Consider the following 27,838-nt stretch of genomic DNA (forward strand, 5'->3'; position numbering starts at 1 on the left):
GAACGCAACCGCAGTATGTCTTCGCTGAGGAGCCAAGACTGAACTCGGCCTCTACCCAGCGATACAGCAGAAGTGGCAGGGAGACGTAACGTCTCCGTTCCCTACTCAGGGAACGAGGGTTACATACGTAACCGAGACGTTCCCTTTCGTAGTCACTTCGAGTTACGTCAGAAGTGACGGAGATTGGGGGTCTGTGCCATCACGCCAACTTCAGGCTGTCTTCCAGTGCCCTGCGAAAGTCTAACCCCCGAGCCTTACCTGTTTTCCTTAGGGGATCCGACTTAGACACAGGATTACCAAGGTACACTGGGAAACATATCCCGAAGGGGACATGCTACCAGCTGCCTACCGAAGGGAGGACTTACGAATACACATATGGCCACATAGGAACACATATGGAATCACTGGAGCACCAACCGCAGGTGGCTACTAATTTCAGCTCCAGGGGTGGCAGATGGCTTGCCAAGGGAAGACACATGCTCAGAGAGGCTTACAGTGGATAATACACATGAGACGGTTACCAAGGGGGAACCGTACGCATGGAGGCACCTAGCCAGCATCCAGAGCCACAGCAGTGGTGCCCGCATCGTCGGTGCTGGAGGACTCAAGGCTTCAATGGAAGAACTGAGGAAATATCGCACTTATCCAGTCCGGGGAGTGGAGTGGCGAGCAAGCGAAGACACCTGAGCGGATCCAGAACTGGCCGAAACGAGTACGTGAGAGGATACCGGCTCAATTCGCAGATTATAGAATCTGGCGAAGGTGTTGGGTGTCGCCCAGCCTGCAGCTCTGCAGATGTCTGTTAGCGAGGCACCGTGCGCTAAAGCCCAAGAGGAGGCCACACTCCGAGTGGAATGGGCCGTCACACCAAGGGGGCACGGAAGGCCTTGCTGCTGGTAAGACAAAGCAATGGCATCCACAATCCAGTGGGACAGCCGTTGCTTTGAGAGAGCCCTTCCCTTCTGGCTCCCTCCATGACAGACAAAGAGCTGGTCTGAGGTCCTGAAACACTGCGTTCTGTCGACATAGGTGCGGAGAGCACGTACCGGACAGAGCAGTGCCAAGGCTGGGTCTGCCTCCTCCGGGGGCAGCGCTTGCAGGTTCACCACCTGGTCCCGGAAGGGAGTGGTGGGAACCTTGGGCACATAACCAGGCCGGGGTCTCAGGATCACGTGAGAGTAAGCCGGCCCGAACTCCAGGCACGCTTCGTCAACGGAGAATGCGTGCAGGTCCCCCACCCTCTTGATGGAGGCCAATGCAACCAGGAGTGCTGTCTTCATGGACAGAAACTTTAACTCTACCGATTGCAAAGGCTCAAAGGGATGCCTCTGCAGAGCAATTAAAACTACCGAGAGGTCCCAAGAGGGTACGAGGGGAGGACGAGGCGGATGCAGCCTCCTCGCTCCCCTCAGGAACCTGATGACCAGGTCGTGCTTCCCTAAGGACTTACCTTCCACTGCTTCATGAGAAGCGGCAATGGCCGCGACGTAAACCTTAAGGGTGGAGGGCGACAGCCTGCGCTCCAACCCTTCTTGCAGGAAGGAAAGCACGACACTGATCGAACATCTCCGGGGGTCTTCTCCGCGAGAAGAGCACCAATTGACGAAGAGGTTCCACTTCAACGCATAAAGGTGTCTCGTGGACGACGCTCTTGCGGAAGTGATGGTTGCCGCCACCGCAGGTGGCAGCGAACTCAAACCTGCCTCGTCCCGTCCAGGAGCCACACGTGCAGCCTCCAAAGATCGGGACGAGGGTGCCACAGAGTGCCCCGTCTCTGAGAGAGTAGGTCTTGTCTCAGAGGAATAGGCCAAGGAGGTGCTGTCGCGAGGAGCATGAGATCGGAGAACCACGTCTTGGTGGGCCAGTAGGGGGCTACCAGCAAGACCTGCTCCTCGTCCTCCTTGATCTTGCACAACACCCGTGCAAGGAGGCTCACTGGGGGAAACGCATACTTGCGTGGGCCCCGTGGCCAGCTGTGCGCCAGCGCATCCGAGCCGAGAGTGCCGCGGGTCAGAGAATAAAACTGGGCGCAGTGGGACGAGTCCCGAGAGGCGAACAGGTCTATCTGTGCCTCCCCGAACTCGTCCCAAATCAGCTGGACCGACTGGGGATGGAGTCGCCACTCGCCGGAGAGGGGACGGACCCGGGACAGCTCGTCGGCCGCCCAGTTCCGGTCTCCAGGAATGTACACTGCACGAAGGGACCTCAGGTGCTTCTGACTCCATATCAAGAGGTGGCGGGCGAGCTGCGACAACTGGCGTGAGCGTAGACCCCCCTGGTGGTTGATGTACGCTACTGCCGTAGTGCTGTCTGAGCGGACAAGCACATGCTGGCCCTTGAGTAACGCTCGGAAGCGGTGTAGGGCGAGCCGTACTGCCAACAGCTCGAGGCAATTGATGTGCATGAGGCGCTGGGCTCCTGTCCAGGAACCGGCGGCTGCATGCCCATTGCACATGGCACCCCAACCCGTGGTAGATGCATCCGTGGAGACAACGAGATGCCTGGAAACTCGCTGAATAGGGACGCCGGTCCGTAAGAAGCTGAGGTTCGACCACGGGAAGAAGGTTCGCCGGCATGCCGGAGTCACTGGGACTCGGAGCGAGCCGCGATGCCATGCCCACCTCGGGACTCGATCGCGAAGCCACAGCTGAAGCGGTCTCATATGAAGCAACCCGAGCGGCGTTGCCGCGGCCGCGGATGCCATATGCCCCAGGAGCCTCTGAAATAGTTTCAGTGGAACCGCACTCTTGCCCTCGAACTGACGAAGACAAGTCAGCAGTGAGTGCGCGCGCTCGTTCGTGAGCTGCGCGGACATGGCGACCGAGTCTATCTCCACGCCGAGAAAAGAGATCCTCTGCACGGGGCAAAGTTTGCTCTTTTCCTGGTTGACCCGAAGGCCCAGACGGGCTAGGTGCCGGAGCACCAGGTCTCTGTGTTCGCAAAGCTGAGCTCGAGAGTGTGCTAGTATCAGCCAGTCGTCGAGATAGTTCAGGATGCGAACCCCGTGTTCGCGAAGGGGAACAAGGGCTGCCTCGACGATCTTCGTGAAGACGCGAGGGGACAGAGCTAACCCGAATGGGAGAACGGCGTACTGATATGCCTGGCCCTCGAAGGCAAACCGAAGAAACGGTCTGTGTCGAGGTAAAATGGACACATGGAAGTACGCGTCCTTCAGGTCGATCGCTGCAAACCAATCCTGATACCGAACACATTCGAAAATGCGTTTGGCCGTGAGCATTTTGAACGGTAGTCGATGGAGAGAACGGTTCAAAATGCGCAGGTCCAGGATCGGTCGTAACCCACCGGTCTTTTTGGGGACAATGAAGTAGGGGCTGTAAAACCCGGACCTCACCTCGGCTGGAGGGACCGTCTCGATTGCACCCTTCGCCAGCAAGGTCGCAATCTCCGCTCTCAAGACTGGGGCATTGCCACCGACCATCGTGGAGCGAACTCCCGTGAAGCGGGGAGGAGACCGTGCGAACTGAATCGCGTAGCCGAGTCTGATCGTTCTGATGACCCAGCGGGATATCCCAGGAAGCGCTAGCCAGGCTTCCAGGAAATGAGCCAACGGGGTCATGCGAACCACAGACGTCCCCCCGGAGGGGCAGCGGTGCGGGTCGACTGGCACGCGTGCAGGAGTTACCCCGCTCGGATGCGTCGAAGCCCGCTCCCCGACAGAAGGGACCAGGGAAAGCGGAGCGTTCCACGGGGGTCTGTTCTGCCGGGGGTCTGGCGACAGAGGGGGAAGGGATTGGTGTAGCCCTGGGACGACACACGCACCCTTCCGCGCCCTCAGAGACAGAGAGGAGTGTGTGGGCTGACGCACGGGGGCATCGAGCGCACCCACTCCAGTCTGTGAGCTCAGTGAGGATGTCAAGTCTTTCTTTAACCAGTTCAGGGTGCTGCCCACCCGTGGGTGAGCAGCGGGGAGCTGAGAACAAAAGATTCTCCCCCGGCCCTCCACCGGGGGAAGGAGGGGGCCTGCTACCGCCTCCTGGGAAAGACTCGAGATCGTCACTGAGCGGCCCGTGTCAGGATCTTCGCTTGGCCTGGCGTTTAGCGGGGCGAGCGGCCTGAGGGGGCTGTGACGCCGGCCTGCGGCCTCCTCGACGCCGGGGCCCGGGTGAAGGCTGCTGCTGGGGCCGGGCGGGAGGGAGGGGAGCCGCAGGGGGGCGTCCTCGGCGGCGAGCAGAGGGAGGCACCTGCGCCGATGACTGGGTGGAGGCAGCAGCTGGTCGCCGGGGCAGGATGTGTTTGATGGCCTCCGTCTGCTTCTGAGCGGTGGAGAACTGCTGGGCGAAGTCCTCGACCGCACCGCCGAAAAGGCCAACCTGGGAGAGCGGAGCGTCGAGCAGACGAGTCCGCTCAGCGCTCCGCGTATCTGCCAGGTTGAGCCAGAGATGGCGCTCCTGAACCACCGAAGTGGCCATCACCTGACCGACGGCGCGAGCGGCCACTTTCGTTGCCCGGAGAGCAAGGTCAGTGGCGGACCGCAATTCCTTAAATGCCGTCGAGTCAGTCCCGCCCTCGTGCATGTCTCTGAGCACCTTCGCTTGGAAGACCTGCAAAGTGCTCATGGCATGCAAAGCGGAGGCCGCCTGTCCCGCCGCTCTATAGGCTCGCGCCGCCATAGCAGACGAGAACCCACAGGCTTTGGATGGGTGCTTAGGAGGACCACGGGTGGAGGCGCTCTGTGGACACAGCTGCATCGCAACAGAGCGCTCCACCGGGGGCATCCCAGTGTACCCACGGGCGGCCCCACCGTCGAGGGGGGGAAAGGCGGGGGAGAGATCGCGCTCTCGAGTGGACAAAGGAGCCCCCCAAGAGCGCGATAACTCCGCATGCAGCTCGGGGAAAAAAGGTATCGGAGTTGGCCGTGGCCTTGCGGCGGCAGCTTTGTCCAGATACCAGTTATCCATCCGCGAGAGATCGGGGCAGGATGGAGGTTTCCATTCTAGCCCGATACTCCCAGCGGCTCGAGACAGCATGGCCGTCAGCTCGGGATCTGACACGGGCAACGCTGGCACTCCCGAAGGGGGCAACGCAGCCGCATCTTCCTCTCCCGAGGACTCAAGCCCGCCTAGTGATGCAGTGATAGACATCACATCATCATCTGGAGCGCTGCTAGAAGCAGCCGGCGCCGCCGAAGAGACAGCCGACTGAATCGAGCTGGCGCTCGCTGGCTCACGCACTGAGGCGGGAGGTGTGGCCCGAGGAATCGTCGGGGCTCTATCCCACACCGTCACCGTTAGATCGCCGGGTCCCCGGGTCGACGGGCCCCCTTTCGTGAAGGAAGCCGATCGAGTAGGGGGGACCGGGGCTCTCACTCTAGTGAGATCATTGAGCCTCGACCTCAGTGTGGAGATGGTCATGCTCCCACAGAAGGAACATGAGTCATCCACGAACGCTGCTGCTGCATGCTGAATGCCCAGGCATACAAAGCAGCGTTCGTGACCATCAGATGATGACAGAAATCTACCACATCCAGAAGGGCACGGGCGAACCATCTTTAAAAAGACGTGCCGCGTGCAGCTCTTTCACTTTCACTTTTAGAGAAAGGAGAAATTCACTCTTTCAGCGCTGAAGCTACCAGGGAGAAGTGCAAAGTCTGGCAGACCACTGCTCAGATCGCAGGCAATGCAAAATCTCGCTGGGTACCGCCGTCACACCAACACTGAAGAGGACGCTCGTTCTCGAAGAGTCTTGAATCAGCTTTTAGGAGTGAAGAGGTTCTCTTGGCTCCGAAGCGAAAACATACTGCGGTTGCGTTCACTTCCTCCTTTTATACTCACGGAGTAGGGCGGAGTACGCTATGCAAATTTCCGCAGCCCCAAGGCATTGCATGCCATTGGCTCGTGTTTTAATACTCGAAGAGGATTGGCTTTCTATGCGAAATCCCCCAATCTCCGTCACTTCTGACGTAACTCGAAGTGACTACGAAAGGGAACTATGTGTTTCCAAACTCATAGATCGTAAAGACCTTTGATGGATTCTACGATCTACGTGATACTTTTGCGAAATGCAGCCCTGGTCAATTTGAATTGTTTAAAGATGTTCAAGAATTTTGAATAAAATGTGAAAAAACTAATCAGATTCCTCCTGGGACCATTCATGACTAATAAATAGAAGTGTTTTATGATAATTTGATATTCTGTTGCAGGAACTCAACTTAAGGTCAGACTGTGCTGGCGATTCTCAGTTATATTGATGTATTTTTTAGATTTCTTAGACAAGCTGATTTTTTTAGGTCCAAGTCCGACTTCATTAAAATACTGAAAATCCATTAGGCCTCACAAGAATGTGGTTTGACCAAGATAAGACATAAAATGACTCGGCTCTGACAGAAAGCAAACATATTAATGATGATTTGATAGGCTTTTGACAGGAAATTAATTTATACACCCTTACCCAAAGCTTGCCAATGACATTCTGAACTCAGTTCACAGTGGGTGTGATGACTTTGCTGAGATTACTAAACTGTTTTACTTGTATGGTGGTCGTCTTAATGGCAACAAAGCGTTGTCATTGTGCTCATGCTTTCCAACATGCATACACACATGATGTAGACCATTTTTGGGGGGAATTACTGCAGGACAATGACAGAACAAAAGGGGGCATATAAAGGAAATGACTGATGACCATACTCAATTCGAGTGGCATTAATTGCCAGGAGCCTAATGGAATTTCTTACACTTTGCATGGAGATTAAGGACATTATTGAAGCTCAAAATTAATTAATTTAGGCTATTACTGATGTCTTGTCAATTTACAGGTTAAAACTATGGTAGCTTGGGACTTGTTACACAGCCCTCAACTTCTTCCAAACCTCTATGAGTTTCTCTCTTTGTTGAACTCAAAAGTAGTATTTTCTCTACTATGGAACCATCAACCATCAACTTGCATACCAACATTATTTATAATACCTTCTTTTGTGTTTAAAAAGAAAAGAAACTCATACAGGTTTGGAACAACTTGAGGGTGAGTAAATGATGACAACATTTTTATTTTTGGGTGAAACTATACCTTTAAGACTGTGTTGTAAGAACTAGCAGATAGCTAAGGGGTAATCAGTCATACTTTTCAGATTTAAATAGACTGATCTGCATTTTTTTGTAACTTACATGATGCATGATTTTAGCCTTGATTTTCACATCGCCTACAGATTTTGCTAAATTGCAGACAAATGCCCGAAATCGAACACAAATCGGTGCTCGTTGACGCGAGTGACAATCACACAGTGTGGATTATCAAAGACACGATTTGAAAGAATCAACGATGTGTCATCAAATTCCTGCTGTGTGAATGTGTTCTGACTGAAAACTGCAGATGACCTACAGTCAATGAGAGAACAAGATACAGCAAGCGAGTTCGGGGAGGAGTTATAGACCAGAATATCAGTATTACACATAAGCAGAGGTGGAAAGTCCAGGGGTCAGAAAGTAAAAGTCCTGCCATATATTTATTCCACCCACTGCAAAAACTCCAATGTTAAATTAACTCTCCTGTGAGTTTATTTGGTTCCAGACTCAAGAGTGTTAAAGTTAATGAGATAATTAAGTGAATAGTTGAGTGATGATTGTCCATTATTGAGGACACCTGATGTTAACAAGCAGAATCACTGAAGGAGAAAATCTAGTCACCATTATGGCGATCAATGTTTGCTTTAGTTGGGCAGTCGACCTTTGAAAATTTAACATAAGTTTAACTTAAGTATTTTGTTTGGCTGTTGTAATTTAATTTTAACAGCCAGATGAACAAAGCAAAAAGGTGAAGACCTGAATCCATGAATTCATATAGAACCTAATCTTTGACTTTAATGTATAATGAACAGTATCACAGGGACTCTATAACATTAGATCCAGACTTTAATAAAAAAAATCTTTCTTTTAGGCATACACAGACATCAAGATTCAGTGTAGGAATCTCAACAATGGTGACAAAAAGAATATTCAATTAGGAAAAGGAAATTTCTAAGACAATTCAGATAATAATTTATTCATACCGCAATTGCATGATGGAAGCCATGAATGAGTTTTGATTGGTGGCACCCAGAATGCACTGCAACATGCTATATAACAGCACAGTCTCATCCCAAGACGTCATCCAACTGACGCTTTTGACCATACGTCAACATCCAAAGTTTAAGGGTACCCTTTAACCTCAGTTAGATGATGCTATCTAATCCTAACCCTACCCTAGACCTAAACCTACCCGCGTCATCTAAGTGACGTTAAAGGTAAAGTGTCAGTTAGATGACGCCCTAGGATCGTCATCTAACTGACGTTAAAGGGTACCCTAAAACGTCAGATGTTGACGTATGGTGAAAAGCGTCAGTTGGATGACGTCCTGCGATGAGACTGTGTTATTTATAATTATCACCATTGTTGAGAATCAGAGGCTGATTTTTGATGTCTGTGTGTCCAAATAAACCGTTTTTTTCTTTTGAATAGAAAAATTTCTGAAAATATAACATTGTGTAATCTAACTCTACAAATGAGTTTTGTGGCAAATGATGATTATGTTAAAACATAATAAACATCATCCCATTAGCTGTCCACGTTGCTCATTTGGCTGATATAAATCAGGTAAAACAGTCAAACAAAAACTAACAAGAGTCCAACTAAAGAAAAGACTGACCACCATAATGGTGATTTAAAAAATGTGACTTTCTCCTTCAGTGATTCTGCTTTTTAACATCAAGTGTCTTCAAAAATGCTCAATCATCAGTCAATTATTCACTTAATTATCTCATTCAATGTAACACTTTTGAGTCTGGATCCAAATAAACTCCCAGGAAAGTTAATTTAACACTGAAGTTATTTTGCTGTGGGTGGAATAAAAATATGGCAGGACTTTTACTTTCTGACCCCTGGACTTTCCACCTCTGCAGCTTTACAATCGTGCAATGTGAACTCTACTCTAATGATCTGGTCACATCGATTATCAGCTCAGTGACTTAAATATTCACATCAATTTGGAATATAGTGCAAATGTCATATGGGACACACTTTTTGTCAGTCTTGAATCTTAAATGCCTCTGTCTCCATTGCTAATTATTTTTTCCAATTTTCAACTTATCCTTTATAGCATTAGCATTAGCAATAGCGACACTTTTGTTGTCAGGAGTGCATCTTTAAAATCTCAAATGTTTCCTATGTGTGATACTGTAGGTCACTAGCTTTTGAAATAGAGCTTTTGTTTTCCTACAGCTGAGAGTGATATTGGGATGGTGACACGTTAAGGGCCACTCTCTCTCTTTTGGATGGCAGTGGTCATTGTTTACAACGTAAGAGCAGTGGAGTGTGTGATGAAGAGCTGTAGCTCGAGTCGTTCCCTCTCTCTCCGTTTCAGTGGAAATATATCCCTGCACTCGGCTTTAATATTCCTAATCGTTCTACTGCTCTTTTTGCCTGTCACATGCTTTCTAATCCCTCCCGCAAGACTATTTACTTCAGTTTCAAATCCCTGAGCGAACGTTTGCTAATTGAAGAACACACACACACACACACACACTCTCTCTCTAATACACTTGCGTGGCATGAATTAAACACGCTTTCATGAGACACAGATGAGCCACAGTAAGACAGGGCAGAGTGTGTCTGCTCTACTAGATTGTGAAGTGTGGAGAAGGAAAAAAAACAACAGGATATGGTTATTTTCAGAACGCTGAAAGCAAGGGATTACATTTTAAAGATAAAATTTTATTTTTCTCTTGAGTGTACCTCCTCATTTCATTTTTTTTTCTCTCAAGTGACTTCATCAAACGGGACCATGCAAAGCTAGTTTCAGTTTCATTGATATGGCTTTTCATTTGGTTGGAAAAGACTTAGGTAGTTTTTTTGTTTTGTTTTGACGTGTGGAATATACCCACACCTGCAGATAAAATGGGCATCCACTGCAACTAATCATCACTAAAGGTTTTGGAGAGGTATGGTGCAGAATTTAGATTCTTGCTTGTGTATTTTGGAGAAAGAAAAACTATGTGATCCAATTATGTCAAGGTACCTGTTTGCATGTATTAAATTAAAATGTTATAATAAGTCATAACATTTCACATTACACAAAGAGTTTTTTTTTGTTTTCTTTATTTTTGAAATGCAAAAAAAGAGATTTGAGAAATGTGTTTTTTGTTTGTTTGTTTATACGATGGAAGTGAATAGCCACCAAAACTGGTTTGTTACCAACATCCTTCTAAATATCTTTATTTAGTCTGATAGCCATACATGTTTGGAATGACATGAGGGTGAGTAAATAATGACAGAATTTTAATTCTTTCGAAAATAGCCTAACCCTTTAGAGGAGGATCAGTTTTATGGTAATCCAAATAACAAATCCTGTTGATTGATCTTATGTTGTACTGAACAGGCTATGTAATAACCACAACACCACCAAAGACAGAGCAATTGAGAAACCACCCTGGAACATGCAAGCCCTGGCAACCACTCCGAACACCCTAGCAACCACATAGCAAACCCTTGCACCATTCTATAACACTATTTTTAAAAGGCTTTGCCAAAATTCCAAGTCTTGATAAAAGTTTAATTGCTAGGTCAGACTGCTACAGAATACGGCATCACTTTCAACTTAAATTAACTCAACTAATTATCTCCAGTTATACTTAAAATGAGTAATAGGTCGCGTTTTGAACGTTAAAAAAAAAACAGAAAAAAAATTGTCAAGGCAACTCTTTTTTTTTTTTGCATTTATCAATGCAAGCTTGATTTTCAAAGCTAACCACATGATATGAACAGTATTCGGCTCTCAAATCTAGAGTCAAACATTTTACCCATTTTACCCCATGTATGGTATTACTTGACTTTATTCTTTTGCCAATTAGTGAAAACACAACTGTATATTCTACTGGAAGAAGCCCATCGCACTGCAGTCGCCCTGCTGGAAACATTTCCTCCAGCTGTTCAATACAGAAGACTCTCGACTCTAAGAAGACATATGCTCTGTATTGATCCCTGAGGGGAAGTTCAGGAGTAATGAGCAGTCTTAGCAGAGGATAGTTTCTATCCGTTGACCTCTAGGCATCCACTGCCTCACTCTGGCTAAACTCAGCCCAGATGGAACTGAAAGCCACAATCCCTAGTTTCGATGGCCTATGTCTTACGTAGTAAGCCAACAGGGCGTACATCATGCTACAACCCCAAGCTGCAGTCAATCACAGCGGTACACTTCTCCATATTCAGGAGCTTGCAGCCAGCAGTGAATGTTTACCCATCAGCCTGCGCTGACTCAGAGTGTTTACCTATCAGGCTGCTGCTAGACTCTTATCTTAGAGTCTCCAAAAGATGCAATAGACTCTGACTTTGCTGGAGGTTAAGTTAAGTGTTATATTACAACTGTGAAAGTGGTTTTAAGTGTTTTCCAGTGGCTTGGCGTACGAAGCACTGCATGTGTAATTTATTGTACTTTATTGTTCATAAACAAACGAATATCTGTAACTTGGCAAAAGTCAATGTATACATACATTTGGGCTTTTCACACTTGAAATAGTTAACCCTGTGTCATTTCGCACTTCTGGGTTATTATTTATTCTTGTACATTCATAAGCTGCTGTTTCATATTGTATATTCCTAAACCCTCATCTGTTAACATTATTATTTGCACATTTGCAGTTTCAGTTTATCATCATTATGGTGATTATTGTGTGCTTTAGTTGGGCTCTTGACATTTACATTTTTAACTTCAGATTTTGTTTGACTGTTGTAACTGAGTTATAACTGCCAGATGAACAAAGAAAGGGTGATCTGAAGTTGTTGGTTATGTTTTGACATAATCATAATTTTACCTGAATCACAAAACTAATTTAGAGCCTAATCTCTGACTTATATTTATATTGTCAATTGCAGCATCACAGTGATTCTACTGCACAAGAGCCAGAATTTTCAATATATTCCAAAGGATTTCTTAAAACTTGTTCTGATAAAATAAAATAAAAATGTGTATGTACAAACAGACAAGCATGATTGTATGAATCTCAACAATGGTGACAATTAAAATATTTAATTTGGAAAAGGACAGTTCAGATCATAATTTATTCATACTGCAAAGCATGATGGGAGCCATGAATGAGTTTTGATTGGTGGCACCCAGAAGGCACTGCAACATGGTTATTATAGTCACCATTGTTGAGATTCACAGGCTGAAACTTGATGTCTGAGTAACTTAATAAAAAAACACAGAAATATTAATAATATTTAGGATTCTATAGAAAATGCTACAAATTGTATACTGTAGAATCACCAGCCTGTTGTAATCAACAAAGTAAACCTAATTATCTAAATTGTAGTCCTCTGTTTTAAGTCACTTTGGTTAAAAGCATCTGTTAAATTACATGTCAATATCCCACCTGAACACCATTCTCTCTGTTCATGTGGCAGTTACAACTCAATTATAACAAAAACAAAATCTAAAGTTAATAATTTAAGGGTCAAGAGCCCAAATAAAGCAAACACTGATCACCATAATGGTGACTTAAGATTAGATTATCTCCATTAGTGATTCTGCTTGTTAACATCCGGTGTCTTCAATAATGGTCAATCATCACAAATAATAACATAATTATCAAATTAATTTTAACACTCTTCAGTGTTCATTTAACACTCATTTTTGAACACTTTAACTCTTTGATTGTGGAGTCAAATAAAATCCCAGGAGATTTAATTTAACACTGGAGTTTTTGCTGTGTAGGATAACATTCTTGCTTTAACATGTCACATTACAAGAACGTTTTATAAAATGCATTCCGTCATCTCAGGCTTCAATGATATCCTCAAAACATTTTGCCAACGTTGATTTGATAATGTTCCTCCTTTGTTATTATGGAACATTGTATAATCTTTTATCTCAACAACTTTCCCAAAACATCCTCAAAATGTTAAAGTTAAAACATTTTATCTTAGTTTACATTTAACCTTATAGAAACATTATTTGAAATGAAACATTCGTTGAACATTTCTTTAAAACATTAACCAAATAGGGAATGTTACAACTCCCAAAGCATGGTGTTTCCATGACTGTCCAAAGTACAAGAGTATGAGGCACGCGATTGAGTTCACTTACTGAATTTATGCTGTGAAAACCTCATATAGATTTACAAATCATCACAGTATTGTCATCAAAACCATGAGCACATCTTATGGACAATCCAGCACAAATGCTGGTCAGTGCTGGTCGAGGTGGACCTGCATTGTTACGCTGTTCACAAGCAAAACAGAGCTGGTTAAAGCTGCATTTGTCAGCAAGGACCTGATTGCCAAATCAAACCCTATTCAATATCCAGCATCTCGTCTGATTTGAACGAAGGCCCCATACCAAATGTCATTCTCAACCCCTTTGGTACTCCTTAGAGTCCACAATTTGGTGACAAACTGTTTTATAGACTGTTGGGTATCAGGCATTGGCATCGCTAGACTTGTTTAATGTGAAATAACTCTGTGCCCCAGTAAATTATTGCTGTTAAATCTGTCTGATTGTGGAGATTACCAGATAACGACCTGAGATTCATTTGCTCTGATAGTATTTCAGCAATCATTACATGTGTGCATCAGACTTAGCAATGCCAGATTGCGAATTAGTCCCTCGTTTGATCTGATCAGTCAAACAAGCTAATCAGTTTGCAAAAAAAGATTTACATTTGGACAGTTCACTCATGCACTAGTTTCTCACAGTGTAATAGGATCATTTGTAAGTCAGAACACAAAAAGGAGGTGCTGGAGAAAGTGGATATTTGCTGTAGGAATATGTTTTTTTGTCAGTTTGTCTGCAATGAAGCTGTTTATTGCACATGTAGTTTGTGAACAACTTTGTTGCACCTGATTTTAAAGACTACTTATATCCAAATATCTATAGCAGTGTCAAGATTGGAGGACACTTGTTTGATCGGGGGCCTGAGCCCCAGAAATAATGAAAGGTTAGAAACATAGTAGACCCAACATAGCACAGTCCCATTAAAGAGTCTACAATACTGTACATGAGATTGGTCAGTCATGTATTTAGATAGAGGGACATGGATTGTTTCAGTACTAATGTTAATTCAGATAAAGACATGGCAATTCATAAAACCATCCTCTGCAAAAAGCAGTGAATAAATTTGTCATAGAGAATGCTAGATACAGTATTACTGTATTACCCAAATCCCTTCACCCACACGTAACACACATACAGTATAATGGCCTTAAGGATCTCTAACACAGACACCTGCATGCTTGCGCACGCAGATCCGGCTCCAGTCAGCAGTATACAGCCGCATGTGGGAGTCGTGAATCACTCTATCAGCCCTCACTGCTTAACAAATGGTGGCTTTTCAGCAAGCTAATAAATACATCAGGAAGCTGAGGCAGCATACGTTAGTAGGATTAGCAGGCACACACTGCTCACATCCCTCACTGATCCAGAGCTTTGAAAATGGTGTCCGCATTAAAGAACAGCACAAAGATCAAATGTATCGCTTAAGGTTCAAGAGGGTTTGCGGAATCGGGGATAATGATTTTATGTCTCAGCTGGGATTTGACTGTGGTACCGTGAACATAGTTTTGAAACATGTTCTAATTCCTATAGATATTTTTTGCTAATCTGGAGACTTGTCCAATCAAACTAGATCTGGGACAAGACCAGAATGAATTTGTATGCTCATCTAGGGTGGTTATAGTTCTGGGTTAATGCTTGCCTAGCTTGTGGACCAACATCTGCATGGTCTTCAAGTTGTCTTCGAGACAAGATCAAAACCATAGAGGGTCAAGTTCAAGCCAAGACACAGACCTAAAGAGGTCTGAACAATTTAGGCTGTATGACAGTGCTTCCCTTTGGGATGACCAACCACACAGATCTTCACAGCTCACACACTGTGGTCTAGAGAAACAGTAGCACAGAGCGGATCAGTCTAGACTGAGTCCAAGACTGTGAAAATATGGCCTTGGACTCAAGGGAGACCAAGACCAAGTCTGGTCTCAAGTATTAAAACACTGGATGGTTGACCAAGTCAGTCTTGTTGGATAAGATAGTCAAAATGTGTGTTGAAAAACCAACATATCAACAACCAAAACTTATTTTCAGCAGGGATTCTCTAAGACATTAGTATTCCCAGTCCGTTCTCATCCCAAGGTGTCGTATACTGACGCTTTTGACATTTCGTCCACATCCGACACACATGGCACCCTCTAGCGTCAATATGAGATGCAGATATATTTGGGCCAGAAGGCGCCTCCTAGTGGTTTAACCCTAACCCTACCCCAGAACTAAACCTACCCATAACCGAACAAATCTCTGTACGTGTTATATTGACGCTAAAGGCCATGTGCATTGGATTTAGACGAAATTTCAAAAGCACCACTATATGACGCTTTAGGATGAGAACGCATTGGTATTCCATACTTCATTCGCTTTGGAGTGCACCTCCACTTTTCAAAAGCAGAACTTAATCTCATCATATTAAACACATATCTTGTAATTAATCAAATGTTGGTGACTTTCTCATGGACCGTAATGAGTGAACTGTACTGCTGGTTTTGCTATCTGCAATGTTCTGCCTACATAATAGGGTTGATTAAGGAGCACAAAAGCACAAAATATTCTGATTCCTTACAGCTAGTCTCCTTGTATCATTTGAATGAAATTAAAGCATTTTTTTCAAGGAATTGTCCAGGTTATGTTTCACTAAGCAGCTGTCAGTAACATCTGACAGAAATTTCAACCCACCCTTCAGTGAAAAAAATGAATGGGAAATGTATTAACTACCACACTTTAAAAGTGTAAAATTGTATGTTAGCTGTTACGCTGCAGGCAGGAATGAAGCAGAGAATGGATCCAAATGCAAGCACTTTTAATAAAAACAAAACAAATAGGGAATCCAGGGAAAAACAAGAACAGGAACTCAGAACAGGAACTTAGAAACAGCAAACATTTAAACAACGACCGACACCCAACAACTGAAGCACAGAGGTTTAAATACACAGACAAACAAGCTAAACAAGGTAACAAGGGGGCGTGGCAAATCGGAAACACCTGGGGGAACTAATCAACAAGAAAAACGTCTCGGTTACGTATGTAACCCTCGTTCCCTGAGTAGGGAACGGAGACGTTACGTCAGAAGTGACGGAGATTGGGGGTTTCGCAAAGAAAGCCAATCCTCTTCGAGTATTTAAACACGAGCCAATGGCATGCAATGCCTTGGGGCTGCGGAAATTTGCATAGCGTACTCCGCCCTACTCCGTGAGTATAAAAGGAGGAAGTGAACGCAACCGCAGTATGTCTTCGCTGAGGAGCCAAGACTGAACTCGGCATCTACCCAGCGATACAGCAGAAGTGGCAGGGAGACGTAACGTCTCCGTTCCCTACTCAGGGAACGAGGGTTACATACGTAACCGAGACGTTCCCTTTCGTAGTCACTTCGAGTTACGTCAGAAGTGACGGAGATTGGGGGTCTGTGCCATCACGCCAACTTCAGGCTGTCTTCCAGTGCCCTACGAAAGTCTGAACCCCCGAGCCTTACCTGTTTTCCTTAGGGGATCCGACTTAGACACAGGATTACCAAGGTACACTGGGAAACATATCCCGAAGGGGACATGCTACCAGCTGCCTACCGAAGGGAGGACTTACGAATACACATATGGCCACATAGGAACACATATGGAATCACTGGAGCACCAACCGCAGGTGGCTACTACTTTCAGCTCCAGGGGTGGCAGATGGCTTGCCAAGGGAAGACACATGCTCAGAGAGGCTTACAGTGGATAATACACATGAGACGGTTACCAAGGGGGAACCGTACGCATGGAGGCACCTAGCCAGCATCCAGAGCCACAGCAGTGGTGCCCGCATCGTCGGTGCTGGAGGACTCAAGGCTTCAATGGAAGAACTGAGGAAATATCGCACTTATCCAGTCCGGGGAGTGGAGTGGCGAGCAAGCGAAGACACCTGAGCGGATCCAGAACTGGCCGAAACGAGTACGTGAGAGGATACCGGCTCAATTCGCAGATTATAGAATCTGGCGAAGGTGTTGGGTGTCGCCCAGCCTGCAGCTCTGCAGATGTCTGTTAGCGAGGCGCCGTGCGCTAAAGCCCAAGAGGAGGCCACACTCCGAGTGGAATGGGCCGTCACACCAAGGGGGCACGGAAGGCCTTGCTGCTGGTAAGACAAAGCAATGGCATCCACAATCCAGTGGGACAGCCGTTGCTTTGAGAGAGCCCTTCCCTTCTGGCTCCCTCCATGACAGACAAAGAGCTGGTCTGAGGTCCTGAAACACTGCGTTCTGTCGACATAGGTGCGGAGAGCACGTACCGGACAGAGCAGTGCCAAGGCTGGGTCTGCCTCCTCCGGGGGCAGCGCTTGCAGGTTCACCACCTGGTCCCGGAAGGGAGTGGTGGGAACCTTGGGCACATATCCAGGCCGGGGTCTCAGGATCACGTGAGAGTAAGCCGGCCCGAACTCCAGGCACGCTTCGTCAACGGAGAATGCGTGCAGGTCCCCCACCCTCTTGATGGAGGCCAATGCAACCAGGAGTGCTGTCTTCATGGACAGAAACTTTAACTCTACCGATTGCAAAGGCTCAAAGGGATGCCTCTGCAGAGCACTTAAAACTACCGAGAGGTCCCAAGAGGGTACGAGGGGAGGACGAGGCGGATGCAGCCTCCTCGCTCCCCTCAGGAACCTGATGACCAGGTCGTGCTTCCCTAAGGACTTACCTTCCACTGCTTCATGAGAAGCGGCAATGGCCGCGACGTAAACCTTAAGGGTGGAGGGCGACAGCCTGCGCTCCAACCCTTCTTGCAGGAAGGAAAGCACGACACTGATCGAACATCTCCGGGGGTCTTCTCCGCGAGAAGAGCACCAATTGACGAAGAGGTTCCACTTCAACGCATAAAGGTGTCACGTGGACGACGCTCTTGCGGAAGTGATGGTTGCCGCCACCGCAGGTGGCAGCGAACTCAAACCTGCCTCGTCCCGTCCAGGAGCCACACGTGCAGCCTCCAAAGATCGGGACGAGGGTGCCACAGAGTGCCCCGTCTCTGAGAGAGTAGGTCTTGTCTCAGAGGAATAGGCCAAGGAGGTGCTGTCGCGAGGAGCATGAGATCGGAGAACCACGTCTTGGTGGGCCAGTAGGGGGCTACCAGCAAGACCTGCTCCTCGTCCTCCTTGATCTTGCACAACACCCGTGCAAGGAGGCTCACTGGGGGAAACGCATACTTGCGTGGGCCCCGTGGCCAGCTGTGCGCCAGCGCATCCGAGCCGAGAGTGCCGCGGGTCAGAGAATAAACTGGGCGCAGTGGGACGAGTCCCGAGAGGCGAACAGGTCTATCTGTGCCTCCCCGAACTCGTCCCAAATCAGCTGGACCGACTGGGGATGGAGTCGCCATTCGCCGGAGAGGGGACGGACCCGGGACAGCTCGACGGCTGCCCAGTTCCGGTCTCCAGGAATGTAAACTGCACGAAGGGACCTCAGGTGCTTCTGACTCCATAACAAGAGGTGGCGGGCGAGCTGCGACAACTGGCGTGAGCGTAGACCCCCCTGGTGGTTGATGTACGCTACTGCCGTAGTGTTGTCTGAGCGGACAAGCACATGCTGGCCCTTGAGCAACGCTCGGAAGCGGTGTAGGGCGAGCCGTACTGCCAACAGCTCGAGGCAATTGATGTGCATGAGGCGCTGGGCTCCTGTCCAGGAACCGGCGGCTGCATGCCCATTGCACATGGCACCCCAACCCGTGGTAGATGCATCCGTGGAGACAACGAGACGCCTGGAAACTCGCTGAATAGGGACGCCGGTCCGTAAGAAGCTGAGGTTCGACCACGGGAAGAAGGTTCGGCGGCACGCTGGAGTCACTGGAACTCGGAGCGAGCCGCGATGCCATGCCCACCTCGGGACTCGATCGCGAAGCCACAGCTGAAGCGGTCTCATATGAAGCAAACCGAGCGGCGTTGCCGCGGCCGCGGATGCCATATGCCCCAGGAGCCTCTGAAATAGTTTCAGTGGAACCGCACTCTTGCCCTCGAACTGTCGAAGACAAGTCAGCAGTGAGTGTGCGCGCTCGTTCGTGAGCTGCGCGGACATGGCGACCGAGTCTATCTCCATGCCGAGAAAAGAGATCCTCTGCACGGGGCAAAGTTTGCTCTTTTCCCGGTTGACCCGAAGGCCCAAACGGGCTAGGTGCCGGAGCACCAAGTCTCTGTGTTCGCAAAGCTGAGCTCGAGAGTGTGCTAGTATCAGCCAGTCGTCGAGATAATTCAGGATGCGAACCCCGTGTTCGCGAAGGGGAACAAGGGCTGCCTCGACGATCTTCGTGAAGACGCGAGGGGACAGAGCTAACCCGAATGGGAGAACGGCGTACTGATATGCCTGGCCCTCGAAGGCAAACCGAAGAAACGGTCTGTGTCGAGGTAAGATGGACACATGGAAGTACGCGTCCTTCAGGTCGATCGCTGCAAACCAATCCTGATACCGAACCCATTCGAAAATGCGTTTGGCCGTGAGCATTTTGAACGGTAGTCGATGGAGAGAACGGTTCAAAATGCGCAGGTCCAGGATCGGTCGTAACCCACCGGTCTTCTTGGGGACAATGAAGTAGGGGCTGTAAAACCCGGACTCCACCTCGGCTGGAGGGACCGTCTCGATTGCACCCTTCGCCAGCAGGGTCGCAATCTCCGCTCTGAGGAGTGGGGCATTGCCACCAACTATCGTGGAGCGAACTCCCCTGAAGCGGGGAGGAGACCGTGCGAACTGAATCGCGTAGCCGAATCTGATCGTTCTGATGACCCAGCGGGATATCCCGGGAAGCACTAGCCAGGCTTCCAGGAAGTGAGCCAACGGGGTCATGTGAACCACAGACGTCCCCCCGGAGGGGCAGCGTGGCGGGTCGACTGGCACGCGTGCAGGGATGACCCCGCTCGGATGCGTCGAAGCCCGCTCCCCGACGGAAGGGACCAGGGAAAGCGGAGCGTTCCACGGGGGTCCGTTCCGCCGGGGGTCTGGCGACAGAGGGGGAAGGGATTGGCGTAGCCCGGGGACGACACTCGCACCCTTCCGCACCCTCAGAGACAGAGAGGAATGTGTGGGCTGACGCACTGGAACGTCGAGCGCACTCATTCCAGTCTGTGGGCTCAGTGATGATGTCAAGTCTTTCTTAACCAACTCAGGGCGCTGCCCACCCGTGGGCGAGCAGCGGGAACTGAAAACGAAAGATTTTCCCCCCGGCCCTCCACCGGGGGCAGGAGGGGGCCTGCTCCCGCCTCCTGGGGAAAAACTCAACTCCATCACTGAGCAGCCCGTATCAGGATCATCACTTACCTGGCGTTTAGCGGGGTGTGCGGCCTGAGGGGGCTGTGACGCCTGCCGGCGGCCTCCTCCACGCCGTGGCCCGGATGAAGGCTGCTGCTGGGGCGGGGCGGGAGGCAGGGAAGCCGCGGGGGGGCGTCCTCGGCGGCGAGCAGCGGGAGGCATCTGTGCCGACGACTGGGTGGAGGCAGCAGCTGGTCGTCGGGGCAGAACATGTTTGATTGCCTCCGTCTGCTCCTGGGCAGTGGAGACTGCTGGGCAAGAGTTCTCGACTGCACCGCCAAAAAAGGCCAACCTGGGAGAGAAGGGCGTCGAGCAGACGAATCCGCTCAGCGCTCCGAGTGTCTGCCAGGTTGACGCTCCTGGACCACACTAGTGGCCATCACCTGACCAACGGCGCGAGCGGCCACTTTCGTTGCCCTTTTGGAGAGCAAGGTCAGTGGCGGATCGCAAATCTTCGAATGCCGTTGGATCAGTCCCGCCCTCGAGCATATCTCTGAGCATCTGCGCTTGCACAGTGCTCATCGCATGCAAAGCGGAGGCCGCCCGTCCCGCCGCTCTATAGGAACGCGCCGCCATGCCAGACGAGAACCTACAGGCTTTGGATGGGTGCCTAGGAGGACCACGGAGGAGGCGCCCTGTGGACACAGCTGTATCGCAACAGAACGCTCCAGCGGGGGCATCCCAGTGCACCCACGGGCGGCCCCCCCATCGAGGGGGGAAAGGCGGGGGAGAGATCGCGCTCTCGAGTGGACAGAGGAGTCCCCCAAGAGCGCAATAACTCCGCATGCACCTCGGGGAAAAAAAGGCAATGGAGTTGGCCGTGGCCTTGCGGCGGCAGCTTTGTCCAAAAACCAATTATCCCTCCGTGAGAGATCGGGGGAAAATGGAGGATGCCACTCTAACCCAATACTCCCAGCGGCTTGAGACAGCATGCCGTCAGCTCAGGATCCGACACGGGCAGCGCTGGCTCTCCCGAAGGGGGCAGTGCAGCCGCATCCTCATCTCCCGAGGACTGTAGCCCACCTAGTGATGCTGCGATCGACATCACATCATCATCTGGAGCGCTGCTCGAAGCAGCCGGTACCACTGAAGAGGCAGCCGACTGAATCGAACTAACGCTCGCTGGCTCACGCACTGAGGCGGGAGGTGTGGCCCGAGAAATCGTCGGGGCTTTATGCCACACCGTCACCGTTAATTCGCCGGGTCCCCGGTCGACGGGCCCCCTTTCGTGAAGGAAGCCGATCGAGTAAGGGGGACCGGGGCTCTCACTCTAGTGAGATTTTTTTTTTATATATATAAAAATATATATTCTATATATAAAATATAATTTTTTATATATATATATATATATATCTTTTTTTTTTTTTTTTTTTAACCTCAGTGTGGAGATGGTCATGTCCCCATAGCAGGAACATGAGTCATCCACGAACGCTGCTGCTGCATGCTGAATGCCCAGGCATACAGAGCAGCGATCGCGACCATCAGATGACGACAGAATCGACCGCATCCAGAAGAACACGGGCGAACCGTCTTTAAAAAGACGTGCCGCGTGTAGCTCTTTTACAGAGAGGAGGAAATTCACTCTTTCAGCGCTGAGGCGACCAGGGAGAAGCGCAAAGTCTGGCAGACCACTGCACAGATCGCAGGCAATGCAGAAACTCGCTGGGTACCGCCGTCACACCAACACTGAAGAGGACGCTCGTCTCGAAGAGTCTTGTAATAGCTTTCAGGAGTGAAGAGGTTCTCTTGGCTCCGAAGCGAAAACATACTGCGGTTGCGTTCACTTCCTCCTTTTATACTCACGGAGTAGGGCGGAGTACGCTATGCAAATTTCCGCAGCCCCAAGGCATTGCATGCCATTGGCTCGTGTTTAAATACTCGAAGAGGATTGGCTTTCTTTGCGAAACCCCCAATCTCCGTCACTTCTGACGTAACTCGAAGTGACTACGAAAGGGAACTACAAAGGACTACAAAACATGGCACAGAACAGGAAATAACTAAAGTCCACACAAGACAAGGAAAACACAAGACAGAAATCGTGACATTAGCATATACATTGGTGGTTGTTTACCAAGCATTTTTTTGTTTTGTTTCGCTTTTATCTAGTGCAAGGGAAATAAAAGCAACTATTCAACAATCACTCACTTCATCCTTATTTGCACACAATCTGTCCTAAATTGTATGCATGATTAAAATTTGCATCCCAAATAACAGTAGACCTATGCTGAAAATAGGATTTCAAAGGATTTTTTGAAGTGTGCATCTAAACAGGATTTTTAGGTTAAGATCCGGATAAAAAAAATAAGGATGTATTCTAAGCCTATGGTAGTTTTCTAGTCTTACCTTGGCTCCATGCTGGTTGATATCTTCTGTTCAAGCTGGTCTGGTAATGGTTTTGGGCAGATAAACATGAGCTAACACAGATTAAGTCCACCATACAACCATTGCGTAGTCTTTTTCCAGTTTTTAAATTAGGATTGCCTAAAAAGAAGTTTGTGAAGCTGTATGAGGGAAGAAATGTGTGATCGGATTAACAATGAAATAATTACGCTACTTATGCTTGGATTCAGATACAAACATTAAGTGAATAGGGGGTCTGAGGAATCAAAACATAATGCCATAATACTCATTACTTACTCAAAATGTACTTTCTCAACCACCAATGCTGCTTAAGTAATAAACAAGATTCCAGTTCAGTGCTTTGAGAGAAAAAAAAAAGAGCATAACAATTCTGCTTTTAGATCCTCGCAGAACATCAAACTACTGCTTGAATTTCCAGTACTTACAGTGTCACTGAATTTCACTTTTGTTATTAGCATCTGAAAGATATTGAACCAAAGCTGGTATTTTTTTTAAACTTTTTTTGTATAGAACAGTGTTTGAGATTGTCTATACTGTAGATCATTCTCAACATAAGCATTACTCATCTAGTTTTTACACTTGATTTGGATGAATGAGAGTGCTCTCTGCACAAATCTCAGTACAGACTGTACAGCAGTTTCCCAGGTACTAGATATTACTCTAGAAAATGCTTTCCAAGAAATCCCTCATTTGGCTCACATATTTGATGTTTGATATAAAGTTATATTTGCTTTCGAGCCAGATCTTCTGAAGAAAATTGTTGGCATCAACTAAGGGGTTATGATATTTAAGCCCCCCCCCCCCCCCCCCCAAATGCAATTCATCCATGCATGTATTATTTCAGCCTTGGATGAAACCAATTCCCCGCCATATTTTTATTTCTTCTTCAATAAATCATTTGGTTACACTATATTTTAATGGTACCATTACACTACCTAGAAGTAACTTTGCATGTCAACTACAGTAACTCTCCTTAGATTGTTAGTAGACTGTTAGAGTTCAGGTTATAATAAATTGACATGTAGTTGCAAAGTTACTTAAAGGGTTAGTTCACCCAAAAATGAAAATTAAGTCATTAATTACTCACCCCCATGCTGTACCAACCCCATAAGACCTTCGTTCATCTTCGGAACACAAATTAAGATATTTTTGATTAAATTTGAGAGCTGTCTCACTACCACATAGACTGCCTAAGGGACTGGCTCTTGACGGCCCAAAAAGTCAATGAAGAAAATGTTTAAATATTCCACGTGACTACAGCGGCTCAACTATATGTTTATCAAGCGACGAGAATACTTTTTGTGCGAAAAAACAAACAAAAATAACAACTCTTATTCGACTATTCCTTTTCTTCCTTGTTGGCCTGAAACGAGACTTCAATACGATTTCCACGACGCATGCGCGAGAATTGCTATCTCCTTCAACTACTTCAGTTCAGTTCTCGCGCATGCGTCGTGAAAATCGTATGGAAGAAAAGGAATAGTCGAATAAAGTCGTCATTTTTGTTTGTTTGTTCGCACAAAAAGTATTCTCGTTGCTTGATAAACTTATAGTTGAGCCGCTGTAGGCACATGGAATATTTAAACATTTTCTTCATTGACTTTCTGGGCCGTCAAGTGCTAGTCCCTTAGGCAGTCTATGTAGTAGTGAAACAGCTCTCATATTTAATCAAAAATATCTTAATTTGTGTTCCGAAGATGAACGAAGGTCTTACGGGGTTGGTACAGCATGGGGGTGAGTAATTAATGACTTAATTTTCATTTTTGGGTGAACTAACCCTTTAACCCTTATGCTGCATTAGGGACATTTTTGGTCTTTTGCAGTTTAATTTCTTTGACCATTTTGGCTGTTTTAATGCAAATGGTATGAAATTTGGCAAAATTGTGACTTTTTGGATACATGTAAAAAATGTGATCCCATTTTGCAAAATATGTATAACACACACTGTGTAGATCAAATAGTAACACTCAGCACCATAAAGACCAAAAATGGCCCATTGAAACCCATTAAAACGTTGTTTAAATCTGAGGCTGTCAGTAATACATGAAACATGATTTTTGCACAAACACCCTTTCATTTTGAAGCAAAAGCATTATATTTGCATTATATAGTGTATTCCACCAGATGACGTCACTACATATTTATTCCCTATGGGTGGAAATGCACCTTATTTTTGGCAATAGGCAATGTTTAATAGGTGGCCATTTTTGGTCTCTAACGCGCTAAGTGGGATTTTTTGCAAAGTGGGACTGTGATAATCCAAATCTAAAGTTTTCTCTTTGCATTTAGTTTATTGAAAATAATTGAATTTTTGTGTTTTTTCCTCTTATACAAATCGATGGTTTCGCAAACAAAACTGGTAATTAAAGGGTTAAAATCCTGAAATTGAATACATTTTTGGTAGTTATGATGAGGACTGATGCTGGTTAAAAGATTTAACTTGGTAAAAGTGGAAAATAATAATAATATATAATATTTTAGGCAATGTTTAATATGTGGCCATTTTTGGTCCTTAATGCACTCAACAGTGTTAAAAATCGAATGCAGCACAAGGGTTAATCAAAATAATGTGTTAGCAGTAATTAAGCAGACAGTCTATTAAGTATAATATTAACAACCAAAATATTAAGTTTTTGGTTGTTTTTCAATGGGTTCCAATGTTGTTTGGACTCCAACATTCTTCAAAATAGGTTCCACATATGCATCCAGGTTTAAAATGACATGAGGGTGAGTAAACCATAACAGAATTTCATTATAACAAATGAATCCTGCATGTTTACCACCATTATAAAAGTGTAAGCATGCTATTTGCAATGAAATTGCAAATATCCAGCTGTGAGAACTGTTTGACCCCAAAAGAAAGTAGTTTAGCTCTGAGGAAGATCAGCCGCAGAAGCCTTAATCTGGGGCATTTTAGAAGAAACTCGGCTGTAATCATAAGAAAGATGCATTCAGTTCAGGATGATCTCTAAAACAGAGAATGTCAGAGCAAAGTGTTCTGGTGGCCTATTGACCTCACAGTTGTGGATGTGTTTTGTTTAATTGGCCAGGTGAGAGGCATCCACTCACTCACACCAGCTTCGGCTCTCTCAAACAGACAGCAGGAGATCGGAAAGCTCTGAAAATTAAACTCAACTGTCATCCTAATTGGTCCCCTTCCCTTTCTGTATTGTGCTGTTTGTGTCCTTTCTTCGTATATTAGAGTTGAAGTAGGCTGCCTCATTGCTGATGCTCTGGAGAGAGAGAGAGAGAGAGAGGCTGTGCTAATGAGAAGCTTTTGAAATGTTTTTTGAATAAAACCCTCAGCCTGTTGTTGGTATTATGAGTAAATACAACTAATATGCCACCAAATTTGAGTTCAGTCTCCATTTAGGCTCTTTGTTTTGCCATGACTTTGTTTTTGAGTCTTTCTCAGAAGAGAGTGTTGCCCTAGAGAATCTTTATCTCCGTATTGTGTCTCTCCACTGCTAAACAGACTGGCTTAGGCCAAATTGAATTAGTTGAATTAGTGCTTGCTCTTACAGAAAGATTGATATATTCAATGGTTTAAATGTATTGATGAATATATGGAATAATATATGAAGAGTTCAGATGCAAAAGCCTCTAAATGCCATTTGAAATTTTCTTCTAAAATGACCATTTTTATCAAGCTTGTATATTTAATTTCAGTAATTTCACTTAAATGACAATTAATAGGTAATCTTCATTGCCATTTAAGTGAAATTACTGAACTTAAATATACAAGCTTGATAAAAATGATCATTTTAGAAAAAAATTTCAAATGGCACTTAGAGGCTTTTGCATCTGAACTCTTCATATTGTGTTAATATATTCCCTGGGGGAAACTATACCAAAATGTATTTTTTTTTTTATAAAATTATAAAAAAAAAAAAAACATATTTACTGACATTTTGCTTGAGAATGACTGATATAAAGGTTATAATTAAAGTTTATTTGGTGTACATTGTGTTTTAATATCTCTATTAGTGAGGAAAGCATGATCCCTGTATAATATCAGTCGTTAAATGCAAGATATTTTAAGTGTACCTTGCAATAGTTCCACTTTAGCACAATCAAATATGTGTAAATGTATTTGTAGTATATTACCATAAGATAAATGTATTTCAAAACACATTTTAGTTTATTTATCTATCACTATGTTTACAATATATTGAATAATACATAAGGAATTGCTGCTTTTCATATATTGAAAAAAATGTGATAATATGTGTAGTATATTGTTTACTTGTCTCAATATTGAAGCCTTTTTTATTTGTTTCAGCAGGGAAAATAAAACAAACTATATATATGAAGAGTTCAAATGCAAAAGCCTCTAAATGCCATTTGAAATTTTCATCTTTAATGATGATTTTTATCAAACTTGTATATTTAAGTTCAGTGATTTTACTTAAATGGCAATGATAATTACCTATTAATTGTTATTTAAGTGAAATTACTGAACTTAAATATACAAGTTTGATAAAAATCATCATTAAAGATGAAAATTTCAAATGGCATTTAGAGGCTTTTGCATCTGAACTCTTCATATATAAAGTGGTTTACGCATTTGGACAAAACCTGTTAGCAAAAATATGTTTAGTATGTTACACAAGTTACTTTCCCTCAATTTAGTTATGTTGCAGGATTGATATTGCAATATTTAAAAGTATTTAATAATCTAGAACTCTTTCAGTGATAATCCTTGGGATAAGATCTGTGATTCAGGCTACATGATGATTATGGATATATATACATGATGTCTTGGCTTTCTTTGCCATAGAAAATGTACTACTGTATATAAACACACAGTTATAGCAGCCATAATAATACCAAACAGTAAAGGGTCAAGAGCCCAACTAAAGATCACTATAATGATCACCATAATGATGACTTCAACTGAAATGGTCTATCATTGTCCCAACACTATTTTGTATGTTTTTTTCATTAATAACTTACAACTTTGAGTAAAACATAATTGAGGAACTTAAGGCAATCATTGCACACACTGTACAAAACTGAATATATTATAAATATAAGCTGTTCGTTTGAACTTACTATTTCATCAAATAATATTGACATCTTTTTTAAATTACAGCATTTATTAACATTGATAATAATCAGAAATGTTTATTGAGTATCAAATCAGCATATTAGAACGATTCTGAAGGATCATGTGACTGGAGACTGGAGTGATGATGT

At 45.9% G+C, this 27,838-nt stretch overlaps 1 protein-coding gene across 2 annotated transcripts in view; it reads left to right on the forward strand.

Moving 5' to 3' along the window:
• Positions 1 to 27,838, forward strand: part of mgat5b (alpha-1,6-mannosylglycoprotein 6-beta-N-acetylglucosaminyltransferase B) — a 166,411-nt gene that overhangs the window by 28,231 nt on the left and 110,342 nt on the right. The window lies entirely within an intron of this gene.

This window comes from Pimephales promelas, chromosome 3, assembly GCF_988280905.1.
Source record: "Pimephales promelas chromosome 3, fPimPro1.hap1.1, whole genome shotgun sequence".
Lineage (NCBI taxonomy): Eukaryota > Metazoa > Chordata > Actinopteri > Cypriniformes > Leuciscidae > Pimephales > Pimephales promelas.